Here is a 9,731-nt window from a genome sequence, read left to right as displayed (position 1 = left end):
TTAATATAGACAGTATACATGGTTAATATAGACAGTATACATGGTTAATATAGACAGTATACATGGTTAATATAGACAGTATACATGGTTAATATTTGCCATTTACCTGCTAGATCACATTTATCAATAATAGCGCTATTCGTCTTATTTTTTATAAAATTTGATTTTTGTAAAAAAAAATCTATTTTAATCAAGACATGGTGGGAGTAAATAAAGTTTATCTTGAACAAATATGAATGAAACAAGGTTTTCATCAATATTGATGTTTACTGCTTTGAACTGAATCAATTGGAYGGACATATTTTACATACAGTATTTTATGGAAATGATAAATGAGCCCCATTGAACACAAATTAAGGCCGGTCTACACACCACATGAGGTACAGAGTTTTACTGTGTGTGTGTTGCAAATGTATTTCTTGCACTTGATGCATGTGTACTGTGTCTTCCTGTCCTTCTTGGGTCCACACACATCGTTGCGCTTCTTCTTGTTGCTACCGGCTGCAATCTAGAATGATGAAAACACTTAGTTCAGGAATTTTACTAACATCTCACTCACATATAGTTACAGCAGACCAAGGTAGGAGAGTCAGACACACACATGCAACAACATCACTCACACTTACTTCCTGTATTGGAGTTGTTGGTTCTGTGGGTCGGGGAGGATGGGGCACCAGCATCCTCCTCCTGAATCCTCCCCACGATGGCTGCAGAAGCTGGAATCCTTTGGGATATGTTGGATTTGAGGATTTACCAATGCCTTGCCCAACTTTGAAAGTTTCTTCAAGTGCAGTTCCAAAAACCGTCAAGCGAAACGGTCTCTRGTGAGGACCACCACGAGAAAAGAAGACACAGTTACCTCAGCTGCAGAGGATAAGTTCATTAGAGTTTAACTGCACCTCAGATTGGAGCCCAAATAAATGCTTCACAGAGTTCAAATTACAGACACATCTCAACATCAACTGTTCAGAGGAGACTGTGTGAWTCAGGCCTTCATGGTGGAATTGCTGCAAAGAAACCACWACTAAAGGACACCAATAAAAAGAAGAGACTTACTTGGGCCAAGAAACACGAGCAATGGACATTAGACTGGTGGAAATCTGTCCTTTGGTCTGATGAGTCCAAATTTGAGATTTTTGGTTCCTACCGCCGTGTCTTTGTGAGAAGCAGAGTAGGTGAATGGATGATCTCTGCATGTGTGGTTCCCACCGTGATGCATGGAGGTGGAGGTGTGATGGTGCTTTGCTGGTGAGACTGACTGTGATTTATTTAGAATTCACGACACACTTAACCACCATTGGCTACCACAGCATTCAGCAGCGATACGCCATCCCATCTGGTTTGGGATAAGTGGTGCAATCACTTGTTTTTCAACAGGACAATGACCCAAAACACACCTCCAGGCTGTGTAAGGGCTATTTTACCAAGAAGGAGAGTGATGGTGCATCACATGACCTGGCCTCCACAATCACCCGACCTGAACCCAATTGAGATGGTTTGGGAGGAGTTGGACCGCAGAGGGAAGGAAAAGCAGTCAACAAGTGCTCAGCATATGTGGGAACTCCTTCAAGACTGTTGGAAAAGCATTCCTCATGAAGCTGGTTGAGAGAATGCCAAGAGTGTGCAAAACTGTCATCAAGGCAAAGGGTGGTTACTTTGAAGAATCTAAAATATATTTGATTTGTTTAACACTTTTTTGGTTACTACATGATTCCATATGCGTTATTTCATCATTTTGATGTCGTCACTATTATTCTACAATGTAGAAAATAGTAAAAATAAAGAAAAACCCTGGAATGAGTAGGTGTGTCCAAACTTTTGACTGGTACTGTATGTAAATATATATAACACAGGATAATCACGTTTTGAACTGCACTGGGSCTTTCATCTTTTTTGTGTGCAGTTTAACAGCACATTTCCTGCAATTATACACATTTTGCCATGGGGTAGAGATAGATTTTGGCAGGTTTAAAATCGAATTTCCTACAATTATGCAGATGTTGCCATGATGTATGCCATGTTAATATGATATCTGAGTGAGAAAGACTACAAAAATCAATGAGGGSCCCCTMGCGYTCTGGGCTCCAGGGCACGATCATTATTATGAGGGCCCCCTGAAGGTCTTGGCCCCAGGGCACGACCATTATTATGAGGGCCCCCTGGCGGTCTGGGCTCCAGGGCACGACCATTATTATGAGGGCCCCCTGGCGGTCTGGGCTCCAGGGCACGACCATTACTATGAGGGCCCCCTGGTGGTCTGGGCTCCAGAGCACGACCATTATTATGAGGGCCCTCTGGTGGTCTGGGCTCCAGGGCACGACCACTATTATGAGGGCCCCCTGAAGGTCTGGGCTCCAGGGCACTACCATTATTTTGAGGGCCCCCTGAAGGTCTGGGCTTCAGGGCACGGCCATTATTATGAGGGCCCCCTGAAGGTCTGGGCTTCAGGGCACGACCATTATTTTGAGGGCCCCCTGAAGGTCTGGGCTCCAGGGCACGACCATTATTACTAGACGTTTAGATAGCTGGCTGGATTAACCCGACTATTTTTCCAATCTACAAAAGTTTAACTGACATGAGCGAAACTTGGTTACGCATTTCGAAATTGCACCTTGTGTATTCTACTATTCTAACCCTCAACAGTAAATTGAGAACCCGACTGGTTAAAAAAATATATCTGATATCCGGACATCGGTGTCCTCATACGTAATTTATGCCCTGGGTCTACACATGTATTTTCGTATGTAATTCTGTGTTTATAAATGTAATTTCAATGCTGAACCTTCCTAGAGCTACTAAGCCAGTTCTCAAAATGGGCTTTTTTTTTCTTCTTTMTTTTTTTACTACAACAACCAAGCTTCCGTTCCTTTTCTAAATCTGCTGGCCATAGTCAGAGTCGCATTCTTTCACTGTTTCCCATCCCGGTCATTCCTTTCATTGGGTGGAACCCGTTGGGGCTTCACGGGGCTTTGTGCCCGCCAGACGTGGCTGGCTGTATCCACTACTCACAACTCACTCCTTTCACTGGGAGGAAAGAAGAGGGGCTATGGGGCTGGAACGAGTGTTACCCACGCAAGCAGAACATCCCTCTCTTGTTGTGCAGTGGGCTGACGAGGGGGCAGCCGAGAGGACGCGGTCAGTCTTTTCCAATAGAATAGAGGGTTGGGCAGCTGCCTCGGGCCCGACAAAAGGACTAGTCTTCTGTTCGCTAGCTCCTGTTTACTTAGCGTTGTTTCTAGGAGCCATATAGAACCTATGTCTTGTGCACATGCGTGTTAATCTAGCTGAATGGGAGAGAGATAGAAATGCACTCGGCAGTCAATGGAGTCAATTGAACCATCAACAGTTTTCAATGTATTTAGGAGGTTTATTAGGTCAACTAAATAGGTTATAGTTGACACTTTAAAAATAATTACAGTTAGTAGAGATCGGGATAATGGTAGAGAGATCGGGATAATGGTAGAGAGATCGGGATAATGGTAGAGAGATCGGGATAATGGTTAGTTTTTAGATGTAATATATATATTCTTATTAACTTACAGTTACTTTTATTAAATTAATAAAACATGAACACAAATATAAGCCTATTGGCATTGACAGTGACTGGACACATTTTTTCTATGAAACAGCATAATTGCTTGCAATATGCTATAACAAAGAACAATTTTATGAGTGTGTTATGCCTCCTATGAAGTGCCGTGGAAGTTAGCTAGTTTCTTAGGCGTCATGCATCGTTGTAGCCTTCCTAAGAGATTAGGTGGAGATGGGGCTGAGGCTGACTGACCGGGGAAAGTACCAAGTCTAACCAAGTGCTTTAAAAAAAAAAAAAGTCCTCCTCGTCTATCTTTGATTCACAGACGCGTAGAGATATACGCTCCCAAGAGCTTTTGCCTTTGATCCCTTTTCATTTCCCGTTGTCTTTCTACAAGAAGATCTGTTCAGCACGAAAATGCTTTAGTCTTCCATAGAAACGCGTCCTTTCCGTCGGGATATTGATGTTTTCGTCGTGGCAGGGGTTATGATATGGTGAATCAGAGTTGAAAAGCCTAGGGACAATGGTAGTATTCATGGTTGTTTTGCGGGTCTTTTGTTCTGTTTTTTTTTTTTTTTTGTCTTGTTGTTCAAACCTCCTCATTTCTCAAATGAATACAAATATTGTTTATTCTGTTAATATGACGCTGGCTACATCACTTTAGTTGCTTTCAACGATTCAACTCTTTGTAGCAGCAGGTTGTTGTTGCACCGCCAGAAGCTCTGTAGAGCGCTCAACTAAACCACAAACAGTGTTGGTTTGAAAGAGAGGCCGATCTCTCTCTCTCTCTCTCTCATACACATTCTGGAGCCTGACCATCATCTCAGCATCCAACACACAGAAAAAGCATTTGAAGGCCAGTGCACAATGAGAGAGAGACTCGGAGAGAGGAGAGAGAGAGAGAGAGAGAGAAGAAGAGAGAGAGGAGAGAGAGGGAGAGGGGAGAGAGAGAGAGAGAGGAGAGAGAGAGAAGAGAGAGAGAGAGAGAGAGAAGGAGAGAAGTTCGAGAAGAGGCGAAGGTGAGAGAGAGGAGATAGGACGAGAGAGAGAGGGACAGACGGACAGAAGACAAGACAGAGAGAGAGAGAGGAAGAGAGAGAGGGAAGAGAAGAGCGAGAGACGAGAGAGAAGAGAGGGGGAGGAGAGAGGAGAGAGAGAGAGAGAGAGAGAGAGAGAGAGAGAGAGAGAGAGAGAGAGAGAGAGAAGAGAGAGAGAGAGAGAAGAGAGAGAGAGAGAAGAAGAAGAGAGAGAGAGAGAGAGAGAGGAGAGAGAGAGAAGAAGAGAGAGAGAGAGGAGAGGAAGTAGAGAGAGACGAGAGAGTAAGAGAGAGAGAGAGAGAGAGAGAGAGAGAGAGAGACAGAGAGACAGAGAGACAGAGCACTTGGCTACTACTAAAGTTCTGGTCCATTCCTGTGCTCAGAGTATTAACTCGCCACACAGCCCTGCCCTGACCCGTTGTCAGACCCGTTCTCAGCCTCCCCTCCCTACAGCCGAGATGTCTGGTAGACCACGCTTTGTCTCCGCATTGTCATCATGTCATCTCAACAATGTACATCTTCGGGACACCAATTTTAGAACTCTTTGATGAACAGACTGAAAAGAACAACGTTAAAGGGGGGAAAAACGCCTTTTGTGTCGGAGCTTTTAGATTTGTTTTCAATCATATTTATCAATGTGGAGAGCCAGATAATTGATGATTAATATTGTCCGTCTGGGAAAAGGGGAGAAATATCACCCGGATGCCCTTTTCACACGTTCTATGTTTGTATAAAACGTTTGACTGTCATGTGAGCAGGAAGACATAAAGGTAACTGCCAAAATAAAGGAAACACCAACATGGGGRGTCTTAATAGGGCGTTGGGCCACCAAGAGCCAGAACAGCTTCAATGCACCTTGGCATACTGTAGATTCTACACGTGTCTGGAATTCTATTTTGGGAGGAAATGCGACACCGTCGTTCCATGAGAAATTCCATAATTTGGTGTTTTGTTATAATTGTGGTAGAAAACGCTGTCACATGCGCCACTCCTGAATCTCCCAAATTGGTTCAGTTTGGTTGAGATGTTGTGACTGAGACAGCAATGGTATATGGTTTACATCGTTTTCATTCTCATCAAACCATTCAGTGACTATTCGTTCCCTGTGGATGGGGACATTGTCATCCTGGAAGAGACTAGTCCGATCAGGAGAGAAAGGATTRATCACAGGTTGAAAGTGATCAATCACAACGGTTGTACTTTTATTGGCGGTATCTTGCCCTCTATTGCAGGGATCACCAACTAGATTCAGCCGTGTGACGATTGTTTCTTGAGCGGATGATCGGGTGGCCGGAACATAATAATAATTTGCCGACTGCAAATTATCCGCAAGTGTATGCATCAATTTGCGTGGGAATACTTGGTAAAATATTTTTCAAGATTAAAATCACTTACAGATGATTTCCTGGTGTTTTACAGTCTTTTATGTAAAAAAAATAATACACACAAATACATTGAAAATAATCTAACTTGGGGGGCCAAATAAAACCACCCTTCTCTACGGGGTTTAGTGGAGCTGAACCATGGCAGGAAAATGCACTCCGCACCACAACAGAACCGCCAGAACCCTGATCTTCTCAAGTGTTTCCTTTATTTTGGCAGTTACCTGTAGATCTGACTCCTATACAAGACAGGCATCATTTAAATACCCCTAATGAAGGAAACTCCTATACAACCCTAATCCTGCCGCGATTCTTAAATTAGACCTAAAGGCATTATATCCGCGACTGCAAAATTGATAGGAAATCCCTTACACATGCCTTCGTTCCTGAAATCACTTACACATTCCTCCGTTCCCTCCTGACTTGGTGGATACAGTTTATGGCGATCTGACCCGAACGTTAATTCTAGGATCCAGTCTGGTGTCAACTTTCATGGCACTCTGTTTGAATTACTGACGCAATCATCAGGTTTCTCTTCTTCTCCTCTCTCCTTCTCTCTCCTTCTCCTATGTCCTTCTCCTCTCTCCTTCTCCTATGTCCTTCTCCTCTCTCCTTCTCCTCTCTCCTCCTCTGTCCTTCTCCTCTCTCCTTCTCCTCTCTCCTTCTCCTCTCTCCTTGTCCACCTATTATCTTTCTCGCCTCCACCTCTCACGTCCTCTCGTGTATACAGTGGGCAGTGAACGCTAACCGCGAAGTCTTTCCAGGCCTCTGTTTCATCACAAAAATAACCTATATTTGTTGGGATTATTATTCATCTCGTTTTCTGTATTATTTGTACAGTTATTTTGTTATATGTAAAATGAGTGAGATATTGTGGTTCCATGACAAAGCTTTTGTTATGGGTGCAATTCTTCGTCCCTTGGGTTTTGTTTGCTTTCCATATATATTTTAGTCTCATTCTTTGAGGTAGTACATTACGGTGGTTTTGTGTTTAGGAAATATTTCAGACCTCATTCCAGTTTCCTATTTTAAAGTGCATTGTTGCAAACAGTCGGGTGCACAGATCAATGAGTTGCGATATATATAATATAATCCTACAACCCCTCTGTCCCCCCTTTAATGGTCATTTTCCTACAATACAATCCTACAATCCCTCTGTCTCCTTAATGGTTATTTTCCTACAATACAATCCTACAATCCCTCTGTCTCCTTACTGGTCGTTTTCCTACAATATAAAATGTTGAAATGCTACATCCGTTCAGTTGTATACAATTTACATTGACTTTTGACTGGTTGAGTTTCGATTATAAATGATTAACTACATGAATATATTGACTATAATAATGTTTAGATATAGTAAATCTGTGAGAACTTTAGTCATAGGCTACACAGTAATTATACATTTATTCTCAACACGTATTATTAACAAATCAGCTATTTCTTAAAACCTCTCGTCCTTTTTTGTTGTTGTATGTTCTAATATTTTTTTCTGTGACGAGCTACCAAAACATCTAGAAACACCTGAGAGTTTATAMAGATCCTCAGCCCTGCGAACATCCATCTGGTGAACAGGACGTGTCACGCCAGCTCATGTCCCATATAAAGGACTGATTGTGTTTTAGACTAACATTAGACACAACATAAAGGCAGAGGTCAAGTCCTCTCTCCGTTCAAGTGTGCGTTGCTTCACCTACAAGTCGACAGGGCAGCACTATGCGACGCCTTCTACCAGTTTCAACAATTGTAGTTGAGGGATGTTAAATGAAAGCATKATTTCAAACCCCTTGTTATTATTATTTCAAACCCTTCTCTTCTCGCCAACAATAGTCTGTGTATTTCTATCAAGCMATTCAGAGACGTATTCCCCCACGACGGACGTGGAAAAGTGCTTACAAACGCAATAATGTCGCCACAGTACTTTACTTCCCGTGGAATCTCCTTCAGCAGAATGTGCAGCTCGACAGACACATCGACATTAGCCTGTTTTATAGCTCTGCAGCGGTAATATGGGTTAGSGCTGCAAGGCTCTTCCCTAGATACCCATAGCATACTTAATGAAACTTCAAACGCCGACTAAAATCCACAAGAACGRGTTGATAATAGATCGCTATCAATTAATGCGCGTGAGATTCTTATAGCGTATATATATATATATGTATATGATTATGTATTTTTTTTAATTCCTACATGAAGTTCAATTATTAGTAGAACAGAGAGCAAGCAACGGATTAGAGGAGGAACAAGTCGTGTTAATTGCGCTGCAGGTATAACGAGCAGGTTTAACCTGACTTCCCCCTCCCCTTCTCTTCTCTCTATTGAATTGCTGTGGTTTAATGAGTGGCAGGTAGACCTGCTTCCTGCTTTCACACGTGCAAAAAAATAGGCCTCTCCCTGCTGGCAGTCCAGGACCCTGGCTGGGTACGGGAAACAATTGATTTTAAGCATATAGTTAATTATGCTTAGAAATTAGCCAGCCTCGCCCTACGGAGGGACATGGAGCTTTATCGCCGCGTGATTTCCTGCCAGCTTTCACGCTCTCTCACACAGTACACAACCTTACAGACATCCATGGGCTCATTCACAAGTGTAATATAGCCTTTTGTAAGGACAAAAAAGAAAAGCCAAATATGACTAACCTCGTCACCTTCCTTTAATGTTTACGACATATTGCAGTATTGCTAATCTTTAGTTCACCACATCATCTACGTCTTTAAATATATGTCTTATCCAGTGTTAACTCTGACTCTGAACAAATAAGTAGGGCCCATCTCAGTGTTCCTCCATTCCTTGGACACAGACACACACACACACACACYCACACASACACACACACSRACACATGCACACACAGACACACACACACACACATACACACACACACGCACACACGCACACATACACACACAGACACACACACACACACACACACACACACAGTATTATCAATATAGCCTAAGCCTAAAGAACGTCACGGTGGTCGACTTATTATTGAAGCATTTCCTTATACTAAAAATACGAAAATGTTCTAGAACGTTTTCTATTGATCAATGAACTCTTGGATTGGGCAAAAGCTTTCTCCATGACGACGGGCGAATTAATAGAAGGTGCGTCTCATGTTTCATTTGTCCTTATCAATACAATGTTGATGCGGTAGATGTAACATGTCTTGAAGATACAGAAAGACTGGGAAATCTGTCAGGCCTTTTTCCATCATGTTAAAACATATTCACTAGGCCTCAGTATCATTTTATTACCGACCAATCCGTCCTTACCTCCATTCTCGTCCACTGCAGGTACATAACAAGACAAACTTAGTAAATAAATGATGACTAACAAATGATGTTGTTTATTTATTACTTAGGTTATTTTATATTATTTTGATAGTATGATATTATTGTTATTGTAATTATTCAATTGTTATGTTTTTGTTGATTGATATGAATGTAGTTATTAGTGTTGTTGTTATAATCATTGTTTTAACAATATTATGAATGTGTTTGTTTGTTTGATGTGTTATTTGTAATGAACTTACACGAAAGAAAGGAAATCCCCGTAGATTTTAAACCAGGACGGGAGAGTTTTCTGTGAAGCCCTGTAAAATGACCCACAGTGACCTGACTGAAAGCCATGGCAATGTGCTTCATGCCCCATATACGACGGGTAYCACGCTTGATTATATCACCATATGTTACATTTATGGATCGCTATGTTACAATACTGTCAAAGCAAAATGATTGACTAAGTAATACACGAGGTATTTTATCTGATMATGGGGTAGGA

At 42.0% G+C, this 9,731-nt stretch overlaps 1 long non-coding RNA gene across 1 annotated transcript; it reads right to left on the bottom strand.

Annotated features, from left to right (window-relative positions):
- Positions 1–247: 247 nt before the first annotated feature.
- LOC139025845 (uncharacterized) lies at positions 248–6,597 on the bottom strand. Its single transcript, XR_011477486.1, has 3 exons — positions 6,352–6,597; positions 627–821; positions 248–508 (listed from the first exon to the last, which is right to left on the bottom strand). It is a non-coding gene; the product is annotated as an uncharacterized lncRNA (long non-coding RNA).
- Positions 6,598–9,731: the final 3,134 nt, after the last annotated feature.

Source organism: Salvelinus sp. IW2-2015, unplaced genomic scaffold, assembly GCF_002910315.2.
Source record: "Salvelinus sp. IW2-2015 unplaced genomic scaffold, ASM291031v2 Un_scaffold3397, whole genome shotgun sequence".
Lineage (NCBI taxonomy): Eukaryota > Metazoa > Chordata > Actinopteri > Salmoniformes > Salmonidae > Salvelinus > Salvelinus sp. IW2-2015.
This window is presented reverse-complemented; position numbering and strand designations above follow the sequence as displayed.